This window comes from Seriola dumerili, unplaced genomic scaffold (genome assembly GCF_002260705.1).
Source record: "Seriola dumerili isolate Sdu_G_001 unplaced genomic scaffold, Sdu_1.0 BDQW01000068.1, whole genome shotgun sequence".
NCBI lineage: Eukaryota > Metazoa > Chordata > Actinopteri > Carangiformes > Carangidae > Seriola > Seriola dumerili.
In genome coordinates, this window is record NW_019174323.1 from 669,813 (window position 1) to 689,870 (window position 20,058).

At 40.4% G+C, this 20,058-nt stretch overlaps 1 protein-coding gene and 2 pseudogenes across 1 annotated transcript in view; 1 reads left to right on the forward strand and 2 right to left on the reverse strand.

The window, feature by feature from the left end:
* Positions 1-653, reverse strand: part of LOC111220139 (glutamate receptor ionotropic, delta-1-like) — a 542,882-nt gene extending 542,229 nt beyond the window's left edge. The window contains exon 1 of the mRNA XM_022743126.1: positions 598-653. The gene's annotated coding sequence lies outside the window, so the exon portion shown is untranslated. The remainder of the gene's footprint in view (positions 1-597) is intronic.
* LOC111219562 overlaps positions 1-15,479 on the reverse strand; it is a 30,340-nt pseudogene extending 14,861 nt beyond the window's left edge.
* A 1,441-nt stretch (positions 15,480-16,920) lies between these two features.
* On the forward strand, positions 16,921-19,838 carry LOC111219563 (annotated as a pseudogene).
* The last annotated feature ends 220 nt before the right edge of the window (positions 19,839-20,058 follow it).

Consider the following 20,058-nt stretch of genomic DNA (forward strand, 5'->3'; position numbering starts at 1 on the left):
AAGAAGAAGGAGGAGGAGGAGGGAGGAAGAGAGGAGGGAGGAAGGGAGGGGGGGGGGAGGAGGATGGATGGATAAAGCAAAACCCTCCAAACACCCACGTCGGGCCAGTTTCTCCTGCCAGCCTCAAAGCTTCTGCATGTGAATGTGAATGTGAATGTGAATGTGCATCGACATGAGCTCTCCCTGCCTGGGAAGAAGGAATGGGGGGATGGAGGGATGGAGGGATGGAGGGATGGCGCGGCGCAACACTTTGCGGGCACTTCTACCAGGCTGCGCTGCGTGCGTCTGAACCTGGATGCAACAGCCTCCTTCCTTCCTATCCATTATCCTGGCACGGATCGGAATGATAATCAGGTGGGAGGTCGGGTCCTGAATGTTTGACAATCAGTGCATGCACGGAAACTCTAATATTCAATATCTGCCATAACTCAACTTGAACACCACTGATCTGTCCATATTTCACAAAGCCGTCATTAAAACGCTTCTCTGCTCATATTCCGTCCCTGCACGCAGCCACCAGCCCGGCTCTCCTCACAGCCAAAGCCCTGCACAGCAAAACCAAAAAAAAAAAAAAAAAAGCCCCGGCTGGTGTCTTACCAATGTGGATGATGGAGTCGGCGCTCACTGTGTTGCATTGCAATATCCACAGGGAATGAAATAACAATATCAGCATTTCCATCTCCAGTTTGAGCCAGAAAGGCGCATCCACGGATCCACCTCGCTGATTTCTGTGCTTTTCTCCAGTGATGAGCAAATCCAAAATAAGCGTCGGTGCGTAAAAGCAGGAGCAGCAGCGGCAGCAGCGGCAGCAGTAGCAGCAGCAGCAGCAGCGGGGTACAGTGTTGAGTGAAATCACCAGCAATAGTAACAAAAAAAAAAAAAACAAATCCCAAAGACCAAACTGTTGGCCGGAGTCGAGAGGAAGAGGAAGGGTAGAAAAAGAAAGAAACAGAAGCTTCCAGGGCTCCGGAGAGAAACAAACCCGGGTAACTGAGGAGGGAAGCGGGGAAGGATGAGAGAAGACACCGGGGGTTTGTTTCAGAGGTTGAGATCCGCCGGACGAGCAGCTCTGACTCTCTACCTCCGAGTCTGAGACATAACACACTGCAAACTGCGGAGGAGGAGGAGGAGGAGGGACGCGCTCTCTCTCTCTACCTCTCCCCCTATCTCTCTCTCCTCTCCCCCGACCCACGTGACTGCAGAGCCTCTATCTACGGCGCTGGGAGCCCGACCGGAGAAAAGAGAGGCGAGGGATGGAGATGGAGAGAGATGGAGGGATGGAGGGATGGATGGGAGCCGGTGCGCACCGCAGAGGAGACGGGGTGAGAGGGAGCGAGACGCAGAGGTAGTCGCGCCCCTGATCGGTGGCTTTTTGCGGGAGTACTCGGAGAGTGGAGAGGCGGGAAGACCGTCGGTGCCGGTAATGAACTTGCAACAGTCTGCCTTCACGTTTCACGCATTGAACGCGCTCTCTCCTCCGACTCAAGTTCGTTTATTCGGCACCGACCAGAGGATCCGTCATCGCTGCATTGCCGCGTTGCACTGTTGCATGCGTGGATTTACCCCGTGTGTTGCAGACACATCGCTTCATTCTGCTCGTGCTTGTGACTTCGATACTCGTGCGTAATTTCAAGATAGTATTGGTTTTATCCCGTTTTCCCATTTTCTCGTGGAAATGGGAGATGTTGTAGTTCTATAACATAACCTTAGCAGCTTAATTCAAACTAATACTGATTCTTGTGCAGATGTCTAGAGTTGCAAAATTCTGAATGAACGGCGGATCTGGTGTGACATCGGCGTTCAGCGGTATTTCCCGCTGGCAGCTTGGGGAGGTTGTGGATGACGCGTGGCGCACAGACGGGAGCTACCCAGCTGCAGGTTCCACTTAAACGGTGATCTCTCTCTCTCAGCTCGGGATGACCGAACCTCCGACTTGTGAAACACGTTCAGCTCTAATGTTGCTATCAGGCGTCCGGATACAAGGCGAGCAGAAGCTCTGGCGTCGCCCCGTGCGTAAAATCTCCCCAGCGCTGCATGGAGGATTTTCCAGACACGGAGAGCGGGAGCGAAGCGTCAAAAATAAAACACAGTGAGGAGGAAAAGCGAGTCGTGGTAGAGAGAGGGGGTTGGGGGGTTGCAGACGGTATGGATGCGGGTAAATAGGGAAGTGGACTCCTCAGCTCTGCGGGAAAGGAGATTCAGGGGACTCTCGGACACTGCTGGTGTCCCGGCGCAAATGGAGAGGAGGGGAAATGTGTTCACGGCAGGATGTAGCCAGGGGAGTTTTCACCGAGTCAGCAGCAGCGATCTCACACACACACACACACACACACACACACACACACTGACGTTGCTGCCTCCAGGGTTTTGTACACTCTGGTAAGCCGCCTCTGTACCGCAGGTTTAACACTCTAACGAGGTTTAATGAAGTCTTGGATATGTTTGTCGTCTGTAGCCTGAAGCCTGAGACTGACGAGGTTACACAGATCCTCGGCATATGCGCATGTGACGTCGCTGACCTTTCCCGTGATGCCATTCCAGGTGATGTTCTGGCAGACCGTGGGAGCCAGAAGGATTGTTTCCACTCAGCCGGAAGAAGATGGAGACTGGAGGTTACTACACTTGACCTTACAATTAAAGGATATTTCTTGCAAATAAATGTGACTCAGAAATGTCTTTTAATTGTTTGGCTAAGTGTAGTTCGGCTATAGTGTTGGGATGAACCCCTGCTTGTGCTGCCTGCTGATGGACCCTCCAGTTTCAGCACCACACCGGACCGGACAGCTCCTCTGGATTCATAAGTCATTTACAGACTTTAGTTCTCTATATATGGAATCCTAGAAGGGACAAATGTGTCTGCATACAGTGTGAGCTACATGGCATTGATTGATAAATTGAGATACTACAAAAGCTTTATACAATCAATATTCAAGTCAATGAATTTAAACATGTATTTTGTTTGACACAAATTCATTTAACAAGATCAGGGGAAAACTGAAGAAAATTCAGGTATTTAAAAAACAAACACTAATTTGGTGTGGAACGCATTAGGACGCTGTCGAAAACACCACCATTAGTTGGACTTTTGATTCTTCTCTTGACTCTTCCCTTGAATTAATAAGTGTTATTTAGAGGTTAAAATCACACTCGGAAACATATAGTAGGTTTATTCAAGCACAGTCAACATTTTAGTTCTCGTCCCATCCGCCAAAATGTCAACTGTGCTTAAGTAAATCTGTTTTGGCACAAATGTTTGAATCAGAATTGTCAAAACTGTGAGTGACATCTCTTTTGAATAAATGTTTTTGTACTGATGAGGCTCTAAACCGATCAATGGACTTGTTGATAAGTGTGATCAGTTTATGTGGACTCTGAGGTGAGACAGGATCTGTGTGCTGACTGGAGGCCTGACGCATGTAAACACTTGCACTTCACCTTCTGTTTGCTCCCATCAAGATTATTGACTGTTCAAGCTCATCTTATAACACAGTGTCTCCTTCCACCCCCATTTACAATCAATACCTGTCATTATTTTCAACACTTTCTAATATCAACCTGACCATCATCAGTATGGATCAATACATGAACACATACTCATATAATCAAAGCCGATTAATATGAACTTAAATCCTCATTCATAAAATCACGATCCTCATCTTTATCAATACTGGTCAATACGTCAACATACAATCAAAACTCATCATCAGTGTTGTGACTACAGTCAATCATTGTTAGTACTGTGACATCATCCTCATCTCCCTCATTAATAATGCTCTCATCACCATCATCCTCAACATGTGGCACCATCATCTGATCAATTAATTAATTATTTCATAAGATTTAATCGTATGGAAGTTGTAACCATGAATTATAAATGATATATAAACTAATGATACATTAAAATGATTAAATCTATTTGTCAATATCTATATTTTTCATCCATCTCTAAACATATAGTCATATTATATTATGGCAATATCATATAATACTGACAATATATACTATAAAATGTATATTTTATATTTTATTGCTCTCCAAAGAAACCCACACATTTTTAAATTTGGTGATTTTTGATTTTTATGATAAACTGAGAGATACAGTGTTGATGAAAAGAACTATATACTATATTAGACTATGATATTAGATTCACATCATATTATTGTATTAATGCATCTTTTTATATTAAATAATTGGATCTTGATTGTTAATAGATTTTTGTTGCACATACACAAACACACACAACTGAAATGGCAACAGCCTGTTGCAGCAGCGTCACTGTTGTCCATTGATGGAACATCACTCCTCCTACTGGCAACAAGCTGTTACTGCGAGGCTTTTAGACTGAAAGAGAGAGAGAGACAGACACAAAACATGATGTGAATGTTAAACATGTCCACTATAGTAAAAATGGAAAATTCATCAGAGAATAGATTTAAGCATCAGTTAATCCCACACTCTGTTTTCTTTCACATCATTGCTCCTTCATAAAGGTTAAACAATGATGGTTAGGTTAAACGGCAGGTAGGTGGGGCAATATGTAGAATCTATGAGCAGTATTTGTTTATAACACACTGTAAAATAGCTGTAAGCAGATATAAGAACTTTTTAAACTGTTTATTAATGTATTCTTCAACATCTATAACTTCTCCTGCACTGTAGCAGTAGTATAAACAGTTAATGAATGACAAACAGTATAACACAGCAATTAAATTGTGGGTTTCGTAGCAGTGGGGTTGTGGGTTTAAATCCTGCCTGAAAGTTTTCCTACAAAAACACATTTGTGAATTCAGCACCACATATATGGAAAAATGCTTATGTTTAAATGCAAAAGTTTTTATCTTTTTATGTCTTAACTTATGGTCCAGGAAAGTATTATAGATTATACTGTGGGATCAAGCATTTTTTTATTTGTCAAGTTGACTTTCAGGCCTTGTTAACAGCCAGTGTATTGCTTCTTTTGGTTATAATTTGTTTGCATGATTCATAAAAGTGAAGTGATAATATTTATTCTGTCTGCTCCATGTTCTCTCTGCCACCTAGAGTTTAAAGATCTATTGCGTCTTGCTGCTTCTAAGTGGACTTGCCTGTGAAACTGAGAGGTGACTGCCTGAAGAAAAATCTGGAGCTCTGTTCAAAGTGAAGTCTCACTTTTGTTATGAAAGCCTTGATTCTGGATCGACTTTATTTCTCTCTGATGGAAACTTAATCTTCAGCTCGTCTTTTAAACTCAGCAGCTGAATCAACCCGGAGTGAACAGCCGTGCGATGACACAGCTGATCACACACAATAATCATCAGCTCTCAATCATTTGATATCATGTCAAATGTCTGCACAGAAATCATCCACTCACCCTGAAAAGATTCTGCTCCCTCCAAAAATAAACCTCCTCTCCTTTAGCTTCCTCCATCTGTTTTGTCGGCAGTAACTCCAGCGTGGATGACAATCTAATTGCATCCTCATCTCTCTCTGGTTTAATGGGCTGTCAGGTAGCATCATTACACACTGTCATTGCTTCCCTGCGCAGCTCACATATTGACAAAAAGTGACAATATGTGTGTGTGTGTTTGTGTAATGGAGGGAAGGTGCAAATTGTTTGAGGCTTGTACGGCATCATACAGCTAAAAAAGTTAAAGCAGGAAACCAGTGTGAACATATGTGTGTGTGTTCTTATGTTTCTAGATTTATGAGTCTCTTGTCTTCATATGGATAAAACTGTAAAAAAAAAAAAAAAAAAAAAAACTGTCAAGAGTTTCTTCAGTCACAGGAGATTTGTTGTGATTTTGTGACCTAAACATCATATCATTTGATGTTCACTGATGTCACACACACTTTGTTGAACCATATTGAAGCCCTTAGAATTTTATATAGTTTTTTAATTCAAGTTATGTTTTCACCTGTGCCTGTTTGTTTGATTGTCAGAGGGATTACGCAAAAAAGTACTATACCGTACTTGGTTGAGGGATGGGGCATCAACCACGGAAGAACCCATTAAATTTTGGGGCAGATCTGGATCATTTAATTTGACTTTGTCTCTAAAGTCTGGTGTATGTTGTTTCATATCCTTAGTAGAAGTCTGTGCTCTCTGAGTGCCCCAGTTTGTGGTATACAATACATTTCCTTGGTATCAGATCTTAAAGAATAGAGTCGAATTTTTTTAGGTCTGTCTCAAAAAAACAACATTAATATTCCCATATAAATGTTGAAACAGATTTTGTTGTCTATAATCATTCATTCTCTTCATAATGGCCCTTTCTAATGTAAATAATGGGGGACAATAAAAACTCTTTGTTGGTTCAAATCCTATTTATCTATCAAAACATTTTCAGGAGCAGTTGGGGATGAGATGTCTGACATTACCACTTTGGACTTTGGAGGACCTCAGGGGACTGTTCTTGGACCTATCTATTCTATCTATATGTTACAATTTGGCTTTTTAATTTATCGTTTTAACACATCTGATCATTTCTATGCAGACGATCCTCAGCTCTGCTTGTCTGTGAAACAACTTAAATGACTGCCTGAAACTTTGAGGTTTCTACATTTGACAGATGAGAGATATTTTATCTTTTGAATGTGCTGAAAACCTAACTGATGCTTGTGTTGCTCACACCTTGATTATTGTAATTCAGTCAAGGAGTTTTAGCTTTTAGCAGATGTTTCAAAATGCTGCAGCAGGTAGCAAATTACTCCAGTGTTGGCCAGTGGAATTGAGAAACAAATTAGATTACAGGGAGCTTGTACATTTGCTATCTTTGCTCCTGAACTATAAATTTAGAGAGATGTCTTTTATTATCATATCATCCTACTTAATTGGCTATCTTGCACTCCCTTGCTTTTCTCAACTGATGCTTTTTCAATTTGAGTTATTTTGTTTATTGTTTTTTTTAACATGTTTTGTTTAACATATTTATCTGTTTGGTGCTTTGTACTGTTTGATGCCCTCTGTTTTGAAAGGTGTTAAATAAAAATATAGTTGCTTTGTTGCCAAGCTTTGCAAGGTACAGAGTACTTGTAAATGGAATAAAACTAAAACAACACCTTTGTCTTATTTTTTAGTATCTCAATTTGTACTTCAGCATTTCTGTGCAGGAATAAAAAAAGAAAAAAAGGAATCAAAAAAGGGCTCTAGTGTGCAAAGCGGGTCATAAAGGCATGCTTTGCCATAGTAGTTTCAACCTCACTCCAAATGAAAGCAACAATGATGTGTGTGATGTGCAGTAGACGAGGAGACATGAAAGCATTTGCAAACTAATGTATTGAATGAAGTTCACAAGTGTAATAAGACAAACGTGCATGTTTATTCCAGAAGACACTCTGAGGATCATCTGAGCTGCCGACTGCACCACATTGTTTCCTCAGCCACCAGCGGAGGAGCAGTAATCAACTTTCCAAACAAAGCAATAATGTTGTGCAGATTAGGCTGAGCAGCAGGGAGCAGCAGCCAGATCAGATCACATCCATCAGCAGTGGGACGGCTGTCTGAGGCCGACTGCAATAAGACTTCAGAGCTTGAAACCACAGGAGTGTGTGTTTGTGTGCATTTGTGTGCAAGGCTGGAAAATAACTATAAATACGCTTGTCATGTTGGCTGAGAAGCTTCTTTTATGTGTTTTTTCAAATAACATCTAAATTAAATAATTTTACTTTCATGTCAGGAGATTGTTGCTGACGTACTGTACTCATGTATTTTTGGAAAGGCAAGACTCACAGGGCAGCGTGTTGTTCTGCTGTCACATCTTTTCCAGGAACAGGTTTGCTTTGAAGAAGCTCTTTTCCCTCAGAGGGTGATCTGTGAAAAAGAAAAGAGTCCACCTGACACAGAATAACGGCATCACATGACCCTTGTCTGACTGGAAATTTATGTCAGTTCAACAAAACTTTAAATCACACAACAAAAAAGTTTGTGAGCTCGCCCCCTCTCAGCACCATGCTCTCTTCTCCACCTTTCAGGATCTGCAGTAGAGATGAAGGCAACAGAACCGCCTGTCTTCTGATTGGACCCTGCTTTGTGATTGGTCATTGGTCATTGTCCAGTCAGATTCAGGTGAAAAAACAGAGTCAAAATTTGTACTTAAAAGTGTGGGAACTTTGAACGCTGAGTTTTAGACACAGTTTTCTGCTCTGTATCATAGATGTTACAATGCAATGATGTTTACTTCTTCTTTCACAGTGTTTTTGTGTTACCTCACCAATTATATTCTTTATTCACAGATTTTAATCACACCATTTTTTCAAACAAATACAAGTCTCTTTTCCACACATGCACAATTTCTTCATATTAACAAACTTGAATTTCTCTTGCAGATTTATTTTACAGGTTTACAAAGGTTGATGTACAACTACAAACTTAAACCCTAATTTGAGCCCATATAGGTATTGGGGGGGCATCATGTGTGGTACTGAGTTGGATTCTGGCATCCCTATGAAAACATCTATTTGTAATTATATTAAATAAAATGGCTTTCCATTGCTGGGCAGACGATGACATTTAGGCAGCTCTTCACAATACAATACTGAGAAACATTTATTTCAACTTAAAATTTGTTCGAGCACAACCACCAAAAGTGAGATTTAAAAGTAAAGCGAACAACAGTTTGAGTTTGTTTTCTAAAAAATGTTCACACAGAATTTCCCAGCATAAAACAAGTCATGTTAAATGTTGGTTTAAGTGCCATCTGCTGGTGACAATAAAAATGAGAGTCTATTTCACATTGAGACAATAATAATCAAATGTTAGTATTTCAATGTTGAAAACCTGACACAAATACAATGTTGATTGAGTGGTTCTTTTGTTTCAACATAAAAATTGTGACTGTGAATGTAACTCCCATTCAGTGATGCTGCTTTCATGACACTGCAACCAATATACAGGTTTATGCAAAAGCTATCCCAGTTTCAGAAACAACATGAAGCTTTACAGTGATCCAAGGCTGCAGATTATGTTTACAGATTTCATATTATTATGTCAGGATATTTCCTCTCCTGCTATCTATGGGATGATGAGATAATAAAATACAAAACTAAGTAATCCCTGTTGAACGAGTGTTGAAGTAGTGCTTGGGATATTAATATTGCCTTTATTTATTTTTGAATGGGGATAATGGAGAATAAATATGTTTGTACTTTGACTGTACATAGATAAAGTCCTCAAATTATCCAGTAAATTAAAAGACGCTGTTTAAATCTAAATCAAAGAATAATAAATCACAATCTATACATGAAACAATTATGTCAAGTTCACGAGGGATGAGTGTTTGTATCGAGTGAACAGTCCTTAACATTTGTGTGGATGGATAGGAAATCTGGCTTTATGGATTTGTCTTGATCTTATCTTGTCTCTCATTTAAAAAGTACTGGAGGATAAAGAATGGCAGCCAAGACGAGAATATCAGACGAATGGGAGAAGGACCACTGCAAATAAGATGTATTTGTTTTTTGTATCTGTTCATTAGAGCTGATCCCTCCTCTACTACACTGGATATCCAGTCTAGTCTCTGTCATGCCATTGTGTCTTATTCCTTTCAGCAGAGAACCCTGGGTTGTTGCTGCGACCTTTTCAAGCTGACACAACTCTGAAATAGTTGAATTTTAACAAAGAAATCGAGTCATTTTGGGAATGCGAAGACATGCTGGGGAGGTCAGCTCCTCATATTTATTCATCAAGTACAAAAAAAAAAAAAAAAAAAATTGTCCTTCCACTGAAGGCAACAGTAAGGGCTCAGCTGTTGACGCGTTGAACCCTCTATGAGGTTTTTTGTTTGACTTTTCAGGCAGCTGAGATCTGTCAGGATGTAATGACGAACGCAAACATGGTCTGAATATAAACAGGAAAACGGACTCATTGTTAGAAATAGGAGTTCTGAAACTCTAGTGTTCAAGATTGATTTGTAGAAAATAAGAATAAATGTAGCGTAGTAGCTCCTAACACAGATGAGAAATCTCTCACATTGGTTGTTTATGAAGTCACTGACATACCACTTATTTTGATTTTTTTCTTGAACCATGTGTAAAGCTGTTCTTGGACAAACATGATTTATGTACTGTCTAATTCTATCATTTCCTTTCTGCTACAGCAATGAAACCCACTCTCCATGAAGGTCCATAAACCATCATAACATCACCATTATTACACGCTGTCGTACATGACATGATTTGACTCAATTATGACCTCCAGAAGGAAAGAGGTAAGCAGCACACAGTGTTCAACTCAGGTCTTCACTTTATTGAATTTTCTCCTCAGGTAAAGAACAAACATCAAACAGGTGTTACACTAGATGTAGAGTGTCATGACTGCATTGACACACAGATCAAAGAAATCTGACACTGATGCAATCTCATCTTCAAACTAAGAAGCCTTCAGCTTTGCAACAGGGACCATTGCCTCAACACATCTAGAACCAGCAAAGGTTTCCTGAGTGCTACATGATACTTCTTTAAAAAGTTCACCTCTTTGAAAAGCCTAATAAAACTACTTCCTCTCTCCAGCTTCCCAAAATAAATGGAACCCCACGATCACTTCAACACACACAATTCCCAATAATGACTACAATATATTCATTTTTTAAACTTTATATTAATATCATATTAAGAATCTTATATGACAGAGACTACTTAAATGTTTAAAAGAGATATAGTATTCATATGTTGTCACTCTCTAACCTCAAACTAGCCAGTAAAATGGATGGTCGCAGGTTAATCATGTGGACTGTGCCTTTGTTTTCTGTCCAAAATTAAGGATTGTTTCAGAAAACATTAAGAGTTTAAACTATACAACCTTTCACCATTATCACAATAAACTGCATATACTGCTAGAATGCAAACCATAGTGGCAGAACATTGGAGCGTTAGAGTCAGGTAGCGCTCGAGTTAGCGACACAGGAGGAGCTACTTTTGGTGCCACCTGTGGTTCAGGAGGTAAAAGTCCCACTCCTTTTTCCCGTAGACAATGTTATTTGACATCTGGTTCTTTCATAAAAAGTTGACGGTGCACAGTTAAACAAGCAGCATTAATCAGTTCACTTTTAAATTCTGGGTCAGTTTTGATAGAATGTAATGAAGACAGAATAAGAGAAATCACTGAAGTAATATCAAGAAATTTATACTTATTTTTTTCCCTCTTGTTTAAACATACTTAAAAACCAATCTATAGTATATATTTCACATAATTAATTATGTGTTTACTTGCTATGCAATAAAGCAGTGAGATGCAAAGCTATTAACTAAGAGGAAATTGTATATTTAAGTTGAAAAATCAAGTGTCAAAACTCAAGTTTACCCCTATGAACCTCTATTTCCTAACATACTCGAATAAAATTTGTTCTTGAAGAAAGACCAAATAAATACACTGGCAAAGAGTCTGTATTTAGTATCTGACTACATTTCAGAGCAGTTTGTCACTCGAGGTGGGAAACCCAACCAAGAAGGCCGAGTAAACCACCTCATTGAATTTGGTGCGGAAAGTGTGCAGGTGAAACACTCTGTTAGTGGAGACCATGTAGTAGGACAGGGTGCCAGCAGGCCAGTCCAGATACACTCCTAGTCGCTTAAAGCCAGGAGAGGACACATTAACACGCACTGTTTTAACATTGTAAATGTGACAGTATCCATCGCCCATGTTTTTGTCCTTATTCCTCTGTATGTGACACCTGCACAAACATAACCCAACCACTCTACCTCCCTGTAATGACGCCCGCTCAGCCCCTCTTTGCACAACACCTGCTGCTACATGTCGAACCTCTCTGGCTGATCTTTGTATGGCTGCCGTTTCCAGGACTTCACCTTTTTGTTGTCCTCAGAAAGAGTCAGGACTGGGTATACTGTGTCTGAGTCTAGGGTCAGCTCGCAGTCATCTGATGGAGGGACATAATCTGTTACTACATCACCATCCATACTGCGTTTACAAAGCTATGTCCTCAATGAATGATCATTAAATCCATACTGTATCTGGTGCCCCATTTTTCAATAGATGTGTAATTTACATTTTTGTCTTTTATTATAGGAGTTTAGAGTCAGTGGAAGCTCAAGCACTCAATGGAGTTAAAGTGTTAGTTGAAGTGTAAGTGCTAAGAAGTGTCTGGCTCAAAGATATTTAAAATACAAGCTGAAAGCAGTAAAAAGTTCAGTTTGAAATGTAGCTGCTAAAAGGAAAGAAAGTTGAGGTGTCAGTTGATGTCTAAGCACTAATTATTTCTCATGGAGGATAGTAAAGTATTAGAAACACCTATAATGCAATGCCGTTAAATATAACCATAAACTGCACCCTCAACAATAACCACGAAGACCAATCAACGGCTCAGTAAAAAAAAGTTCCATTAAAACTGAATGTAGGATTTATTCACCTCCGTTGTATTAGGCTGAGCAGCCAGTGCAGTAGACATCATTGTTAAGTCTGAGAAAAGTGATGGTGATGAAAAGAGCATCAATCATACATGGCTATATCTCAAAAAGTAATAAAATTCAAGCTTGAAAAAGGCTGATTTAAAGTAATAAAGACTTATGACCCGCTAAAAGTTTAAATAAAATTACTAGCTTCAGTAACGATGAGGCAAGGAGAATCCTTAAAAAGAATTAGGGTGAAATAAAACAAAAAAAGTTTAAAGGAAATAAAAGGTGCAATTAAAGGGTCTATTAAAAGAAATTTGATTTACATCCAAAGGCAGCTGCAAGTTTCTAGCCCTAAGTGTTTAGAGATAGTTAAGCATGAACAAAACATGAGCACACTAATGACTTACACCAGAGCAACTCTCTTCTGGCTTGTATGGTTTCAACAGGAGGCATGTAAGGACGGTTGAACTCATCAATGAGTCCTCCCCCTCCCTGATCCGGAAAGCGAGCTCTGTCCTGGGCTGCCCCCTAGACTCCATTGAGGAAGTAGGTGAGAGGAGGATGTTACCTAAGCTGACATCCATCATGAACAACAACTCTCACCCACTGCATGACACTGTAGGGTCTCTGAGTATCTTCTTCAGCAGAAGACTTTTACATCCTCGCTGTAAGAAGGAGAGGTTCCACAGGTCCTTCATTCCAGCAGCTATCAGAGTCCACAACTCCTGCTCTTCCTGACCATGTGCAAACTTGCACTTTCATGTACATATCGTGTGTATTGTGTATATTGTATTTATTAGTGTATATTGGGTGTATATTAGTGTATATTTCGTGTATTTTTGATGTATATTTCCATAGATGTTTATTCCATAGATGTTTATTTTTCTGCTGTGGTGAGTGAATTGCCCAGTTGTGGGATTAATAAAGTTAATCTAATCTAATCTAATCTAATCTAATCTAATCTAATCTAATCTATAGCAGTGGATGCCCACACCTTCCTGTTTCACATTTTCTACAGCTGCAATAAGGAAACGGATGGAAACGGGTCTTCAAGTATTTGGCAAGGTTGCAGAAAAGGTGGGCTTTTTCTCTCATCATCTCTGGTATGTCATCTGAGGTGTACCAGTAGTCATTTGCTGGTGGTCTGAGTTTCTTTGGATTTCTGATTGGAGTTTTAGGCGACTCCAGGAACTCAGTCAAAACCAGCATGCTGTACCTTTGATTCAAGAAGCTCCCTGATCATCTCGTTCTTACTTGACACAGTCTTGGCTTTTGCCCCTTCTATAATATCAGTGCAGGACCTTATGATGTTGATCTCTCTCTCTTCACACTCCAGCCACTTGTTAAGGCTTTTAATTTTGAAGGGTGATCTGAGGTTATCTTCAAAAACTTTCATCATTGCTCTGTCTTGGCAATGACCTGTCGAAGGTTTAACACTCATTACACAGGTTTTGGAAGTTCTACAGGTTCTTTTTAATCTGCGGAAACAGTGACACTCTTTTGTCTTCCAGGGATTCTTTGCATCTCATTTCCAGTTGCCTTATGGCCTCCAGAATGCTGTGAACCTTCCTAAGCTTTGGGGTGCTGCCATCAGCAGCCATTTGAGGTGCTCTGGAGTAAAAATTTGTCAGCTGCACCAGCCAGACTGTCATTGGGACAGCTTTCTCTTTTCCTATCATTTGGGGAAGTTGCTGTTAGGTTTGCACTGCATCTTCAAAGGTTTTAGGGTTGCATGCAAGAAACATATTCCCATGAAATCTGCAGGATAAGTTGTTGGTTAAGGCATTTTCTTCATTGGTCAGCTGTACAGCACCTTGCCCTGAAATTTCAACTGAGGGGATCTTCTTTATCACAGCTTCCATTCTGCCCTGGATTTCCTAAACGTTGCTAGCATCTACTTTGTTGCTGTCAAAGACAAAGAAAGCATTGGCCCCCATAAAGGATGCCTATCACTACATGTGTTGCCTGGATGTTCTCAAACGATTCAGAATACTCAATATGTTTGGTGCTAAAGTTAGTCATCAGCAGTTTGAAGTTAGTGGTAGCTTTGTACTGAAGCATCACTCTACTCTGATTCTGATATTTCTTTGTATCATTCAGGTATTTGGCAGATCCTTCGACTTCTACCAAGCCAGGCTTCAACATCAAACAGAGAAGAGGTGTCTTCAACGGAATCAGAGGCAATCATTTTAAATGTGCTGCTGGGCTGCGGGCAGTCAACTATGCTCTCTTTGAGAACGTCATTGTCCCACAGTGTGAAACCTACAACAAGTAAACAAAAAGCAAACCACAAAAACATCAATCATCTGTTGAAGCAGCAAAGCAAAGCCTGAAGTATAAAATACAGATTTGTATTTATCAGTTTGGTGGCAGCTGTGTTTGAAGAAACCCTGCAAGAAAAGCGGCATCAGACTGGTAGTATTCAGTTGAAATACTAATGACAGGAAGCCCTCAGTTGGCATATCACTCAGAAACTAATCAACTTCCTTTTTTTTTTGATTGAATAGCACTAAAGACCTTTGGTGACTAATTGTATGCATGTTGTTAAGAGATTCAGGAAGGCTGCACTCAAGATGCAGGATAGTCTCAAATATCACTGTGCAGACAAGAGTTGATGTTACTGACTTCTGCTTCTATAGATTGAACACCAGTAGGGGTATCTATACCTTTAGGGTCTGTGGTGACAGGAATTTGAATAAGTTACTTGGCCAAGTCAAAAGATATTAAACTACCAATGTGTATTTAAGTTACTGAAAAGAAGTAATTTATCAGCTCCTTTATACAATCTTTTACCTGGGATGAGTCTATCTTGCCGAGCATCATAGAGCATCCCTAAGGTGAAAGGTCGACCCAGGGAAGTCACCACCAAGATGTCTGAAGATATGACTCCAACCTGTTGGGAAAAATCAACAACATGGGTCAAAGAGATGAGTGGAGACAAGTAATAGAAACAAAAAAAAAAAAGAAAAAAGAGTAATATGACAGCTGAACATTGACCAGGTTTCACCTGATGAAGAAGTGTAGATCAGCGGAGCTGTGTACGAGTCTCGTTGACTTCTGCATAGTCTGATGGTCTGTGATCACTTATATTCTGTCAGATAACCTCCTGACCCCTCCCTCTGCAAACCTGGAACCTGTCGACTCGGATAGATCATGTTTCCGTTGAAATTTCACTGAAGATTTTCTCACAGCTGTTTTCCATTTTGGTATTTTTCCGTGTCTCACATTTTTGTGTTATGTTTTTACATGCAATTGCATGTCTGGCCAATAATGAAATTAGCCATATTCACAGCCCTGTTAACTTTCAAGCTATAACAGGAAATTATTGAATACAGTTTGATAAAAGATAATCCCCATTACTTAATATTATAAAACCTATGAATAAATAAAAACCTTTGTCTTTACATGTCAAGTGTGTAACAATGAACAGACAGCAAATTTTGACTTTGCTTTATTTCTGTGAATTTGTCCGCTTCACTGTGAGAGTGTGTGCATGGACGAGTCACATATTCTTTCTTTCACTCAAATATTTACTTTGACTTATTCAATCATACTGTCTGAAAATGTGTTTTAAATCTGAACTCTCTTTCATCATTTCTATGGTTAGTACAGTATATTTCTTATGTTATACTGATAAAAGCATCTTTTGTACCCTTAGATATGTCCAGATACTATCTTACTGTTATTAAAAAGTTGCCAACTATACCTATAGAAGGAGTTTAGCTGAGGATGTCAGAGATTCAATCAGCAACAACACAAGGAAGCTACTGTTTGTTGTTGTTGCTACAATACAAAATAAATACAGTGAAGAATACAGCTTAAAATGCACCTAACCCTAATTCCGTGACTCCTGCTCAGCACCATGCAACATGTTAGTGCACCCTGCACTGTTGCAGTAAGATATGCAACGCCTCACATACCAAAACCTGAAAAATGTGAAATGTTATTTATACATTGAGACACATGGACCTAATACATACGTATCTAAGTCAGGAGATGCAACATGTAAACAAAATAAGACCTAATAATGACCACTTTATATTATCTTAACAATGTTTACATACACAGTGGATTAATATCTTCTAAACCTGCTTGTGACCACAGCGTGATTCAAAATGAAGAAGGTAATTATTAAAATGTATGAATATGCCTGAACTCATTATCGGCCAGACCAGACATGCAAAAGCTCTGAATGCAAATTTCAGTTAAGTCTCGACTTGACTCTGTCAGATGGTGCAAAATTAGGAATATGAATTAAAGCTGTGAGGCAAATATTTTCCCACATGCACTGCTTGAAACTCACACACATCTGTGAGACAGAAAAGCTACAGGTGTGCAGGAGGTGTGTCATGGGGCGGAGTCGGAAGGATTTAGATTTATTAAAGTTATTGCATGACATTACACATCATCAGACCGGAAGCTCCAGTGAGAAGTCAAAAGACTTGCACACAACTCTGAGCTAATCTACAAACCTTCGCCAGGTGAGAGAGAGATACTGGGATTTTTAGTAAATGTTTTACAAAGTTTAGAATGACATTACTGTTTTGTTTGATGTCTCTGTGACTATGATGATTTGTGTCTCAGCAGGCTGCAGACATGTCTTCAGATATCATGGAGATGGCTGGTCTGGGTCGCCCCTTCACCCTCAGGATGCTGTATGACGCCCGCCGACAGAAACTGATCCCAGCTAACTTATGATGTAAACTACTCTAGGGTGTTGATGTGTTAAATGACACAATAATGAGAAAATATCAAGATATTTAGAGTATTTGTTTGGGATGTCAGTGTCCCGTATAGTATTTCAACTAATTAACCTTAGTAAATATTACTAGTTTATTGACAGATTAAGGCCATGTTCAGGCTGACATTAGCACTGTGTGAAAAACCACAGCCCTCTCATTCATTGTAAAGGGACACTGCAGTGGAACAGTAGAGGTGCTCATGCAGAGGGTTCTGGCAACAGAAAAAAACACAAGGTCATCCAGCATAAACCTGAATAGCTTTTGCTGCAACACAGTCCAACATCCTCCAGCAACACACTGCAGAGACCAATCAATTTTTTATGGCTGTTGCCATGATAACTTTCCAAAGTTATAAAATCCTGTCACTGTTTTATGACCTGCTGTGATTTGTTTTGGAGTCATAGATCTATTACCGGATCATGTTTTGTTGTCTCACCAGCACCTGAAAAACATGGCCCTACCAACACAGCCTCCCTGCTCAATGCTGCTTTAAGAGATGTGATTTTTTTCTTCTCTTCTGTAGGTTTCTCATTGTTTGGCGATGAAACTCTACTAAAGTACAAATCAACTAACCACCAGTGCAGCAGTGAATTCCAAATTGTCGCCTCCATCGAATCCAAGTCTTCTCTGATGGATATTGAAGCCTCTCTGGGAGTGAGTTTACTGGGTGGAATGGTTGAAGTTGGGGGGTCTGCCAAGTATCTCACTGATATGAAAAAACACCAGAATCAGAGCAGAGTTACACTCAAGTTCAAAGCTACCACAACTTATATACAATTCACAGCTACTCCTGGAACTGTGACGGTGCAACAAACAGCCGTTACAGACAAGGGCTTGGCAACACATGTAGTCACAGGCGTCCTTTATTGAACAAATGCTCTCTTTTTGTTTGACAGCAAAAAGTTAGAGGATAGCAACCTTCAGGACATCAAGGGCAAAAAGGAAGCCGTGATAAAGAAGATTCCAACTATTAGCATTGAGGGGTCGGGTTCTGTGAAGCTCACTGAAAAATCCCTGACCAGCAAACTTTCCTGCAAGTTTCATGGGGACTTCCTTCTTGAAAGCCTCCCCACAACTTTTGAAGATGCAGTGGAAACCTACCAGAAACTTCCAGACCTTCTTGGAGAAGAGGGAGCGGAAGCGGTTCCAATGAAGGTCTGGTTGGTGCCCTTGAATAAATTTTATTCTAAAGCTGAGCAGCTGCTCTGTAAGATCACAGTTGGTTAAATGAGAAAGCTTCAAAGCACCCTGGAAGACTTATATCAGATACTTACACTTAGATCAAGGGTTAGATTGAGAGGTCCTTGCTGCTGATGTAAAGCATGCTCTGTGCTTTGTCTTCACCTTCCTGCGGCGCAGTGATATCTACCTTAAAGTGCTGTCCAACTTTTTGGAATCACCTGGTCCATACTGCACTAATGATTTTGGGCCATCTACCGAAGACCTGTGGTGCTACTCAACTCGAGTGGTAATCAACATGAAGAAAAAAGCCCAAACCTTTAGTGAGCTGGCCAACAACATGAAGGACAGCAGGAATGTCCGCTTCCTTGTGGCAGGCATAGCAAATGAGAAACACCAAGGAGCAAGCACCTACTATTACAAGGAGGGCAGTCTGACCAGTGAGGTCTTTACATTTCACCAAAGACAGAAGAGACTTACTCTGATGTAAGTAATTGTTTCTGCATTGATTCATATTAATTTCCCCCATTTTATTTGGAAACATACCACAGGCTCCTAGTTTCTGTTTGTTTCATCATCTCTCCACCCTCAGACTTTCTCTACCCTTTGCCACCAGATCCTGCTCCTACCTGTTCCTCATTACCTCACATTACCAGATTGTCAAACTTGTGTTACTGCCATTGCATTGCAGGCTTTTCCTGCCTATAGCCTGTTCCCTGTTCTTGTCCCTGTTCCCTGAAATTCTTACCTACCTCCCTTGTCTAGATTTTCCTGCCTGTTTGAACTCACCTCAGTTCAGGACGGAAATTCAGCCTGTAAACAAATGCTGAAGGGTAAGGCAGGTAGGCAGTTTGAGGGCATCTGCTGGAGAGATTGGAAACAACAGGGTCCACAAGAAATGTTTGGACTAAGGGAAGAGGGTGATGGGTGATAAAAGACATGTTTTTATCATTCCTGTCTTGTAAGTCCAGACAAATCTTATATGAAAAGTGTGAACTTGTCTTCATCAGATCAATTTATTAAAATCCTAGCGTTCCAATTCAAATGATTAGTAATGACTGGTAACTGGTCCTGTCTTGTTCTCTCCATCAGACGACTGTGACCTCACCTTTGACCCAAACACAGTGAACTACATGCTCACCCTGTCTGCGAGGCAGCGATCGTAATCACCCTTAGAGGTTTGACTGCTCTCAGCAGGTGCTGTGCAAAGAGGGCCTGACCAGGCGCCATTACTGGGAGGTGGAATGGACCGGATACGTTCATGCAGGTGTCTCGTACATAGTGATCGGCAGGAAAGGAACAGGCTCTGTGTGTGCTGTTGGACAGAACAGGTTCTCCTAGGCTTCAGACCATATTCCCAGCAGTGGACACAGAGTCAGGCATAATCAAGAAACCAATAATGTCACTGTGTTGTCTTCAGGCTTTAAGCGACTGGGAGTGTTTCTCCATTGGTGCGCCAGCACTCTGTCCTACTTCACGGTCTCTAATGACCTGCGTAACATTTACACCTTCCATGCCAGATTCACAGAGCCTGTTTATCCAGCCTTTTGTCTCGGGGCCAACTTTGACCATGGACAGGTTAGATTACTTTAAAACACAGTCACAGTTACTAACATTAGAAAGCTCTCAGTACATACTGTAGTGCATCCACCAAGGCTGCACAATTATCTAAACTTGTTATTTTGAGATTTGAGTCGGAGAACTAGGAATCTGTTTTTTTCAAAAATAAATATCTATGTATAATATAAAAGATATTTTAAGTAAAAGTAACTCCTCAAAGACTCTTTTGTCCATCTGGTAAAAAACACACTTG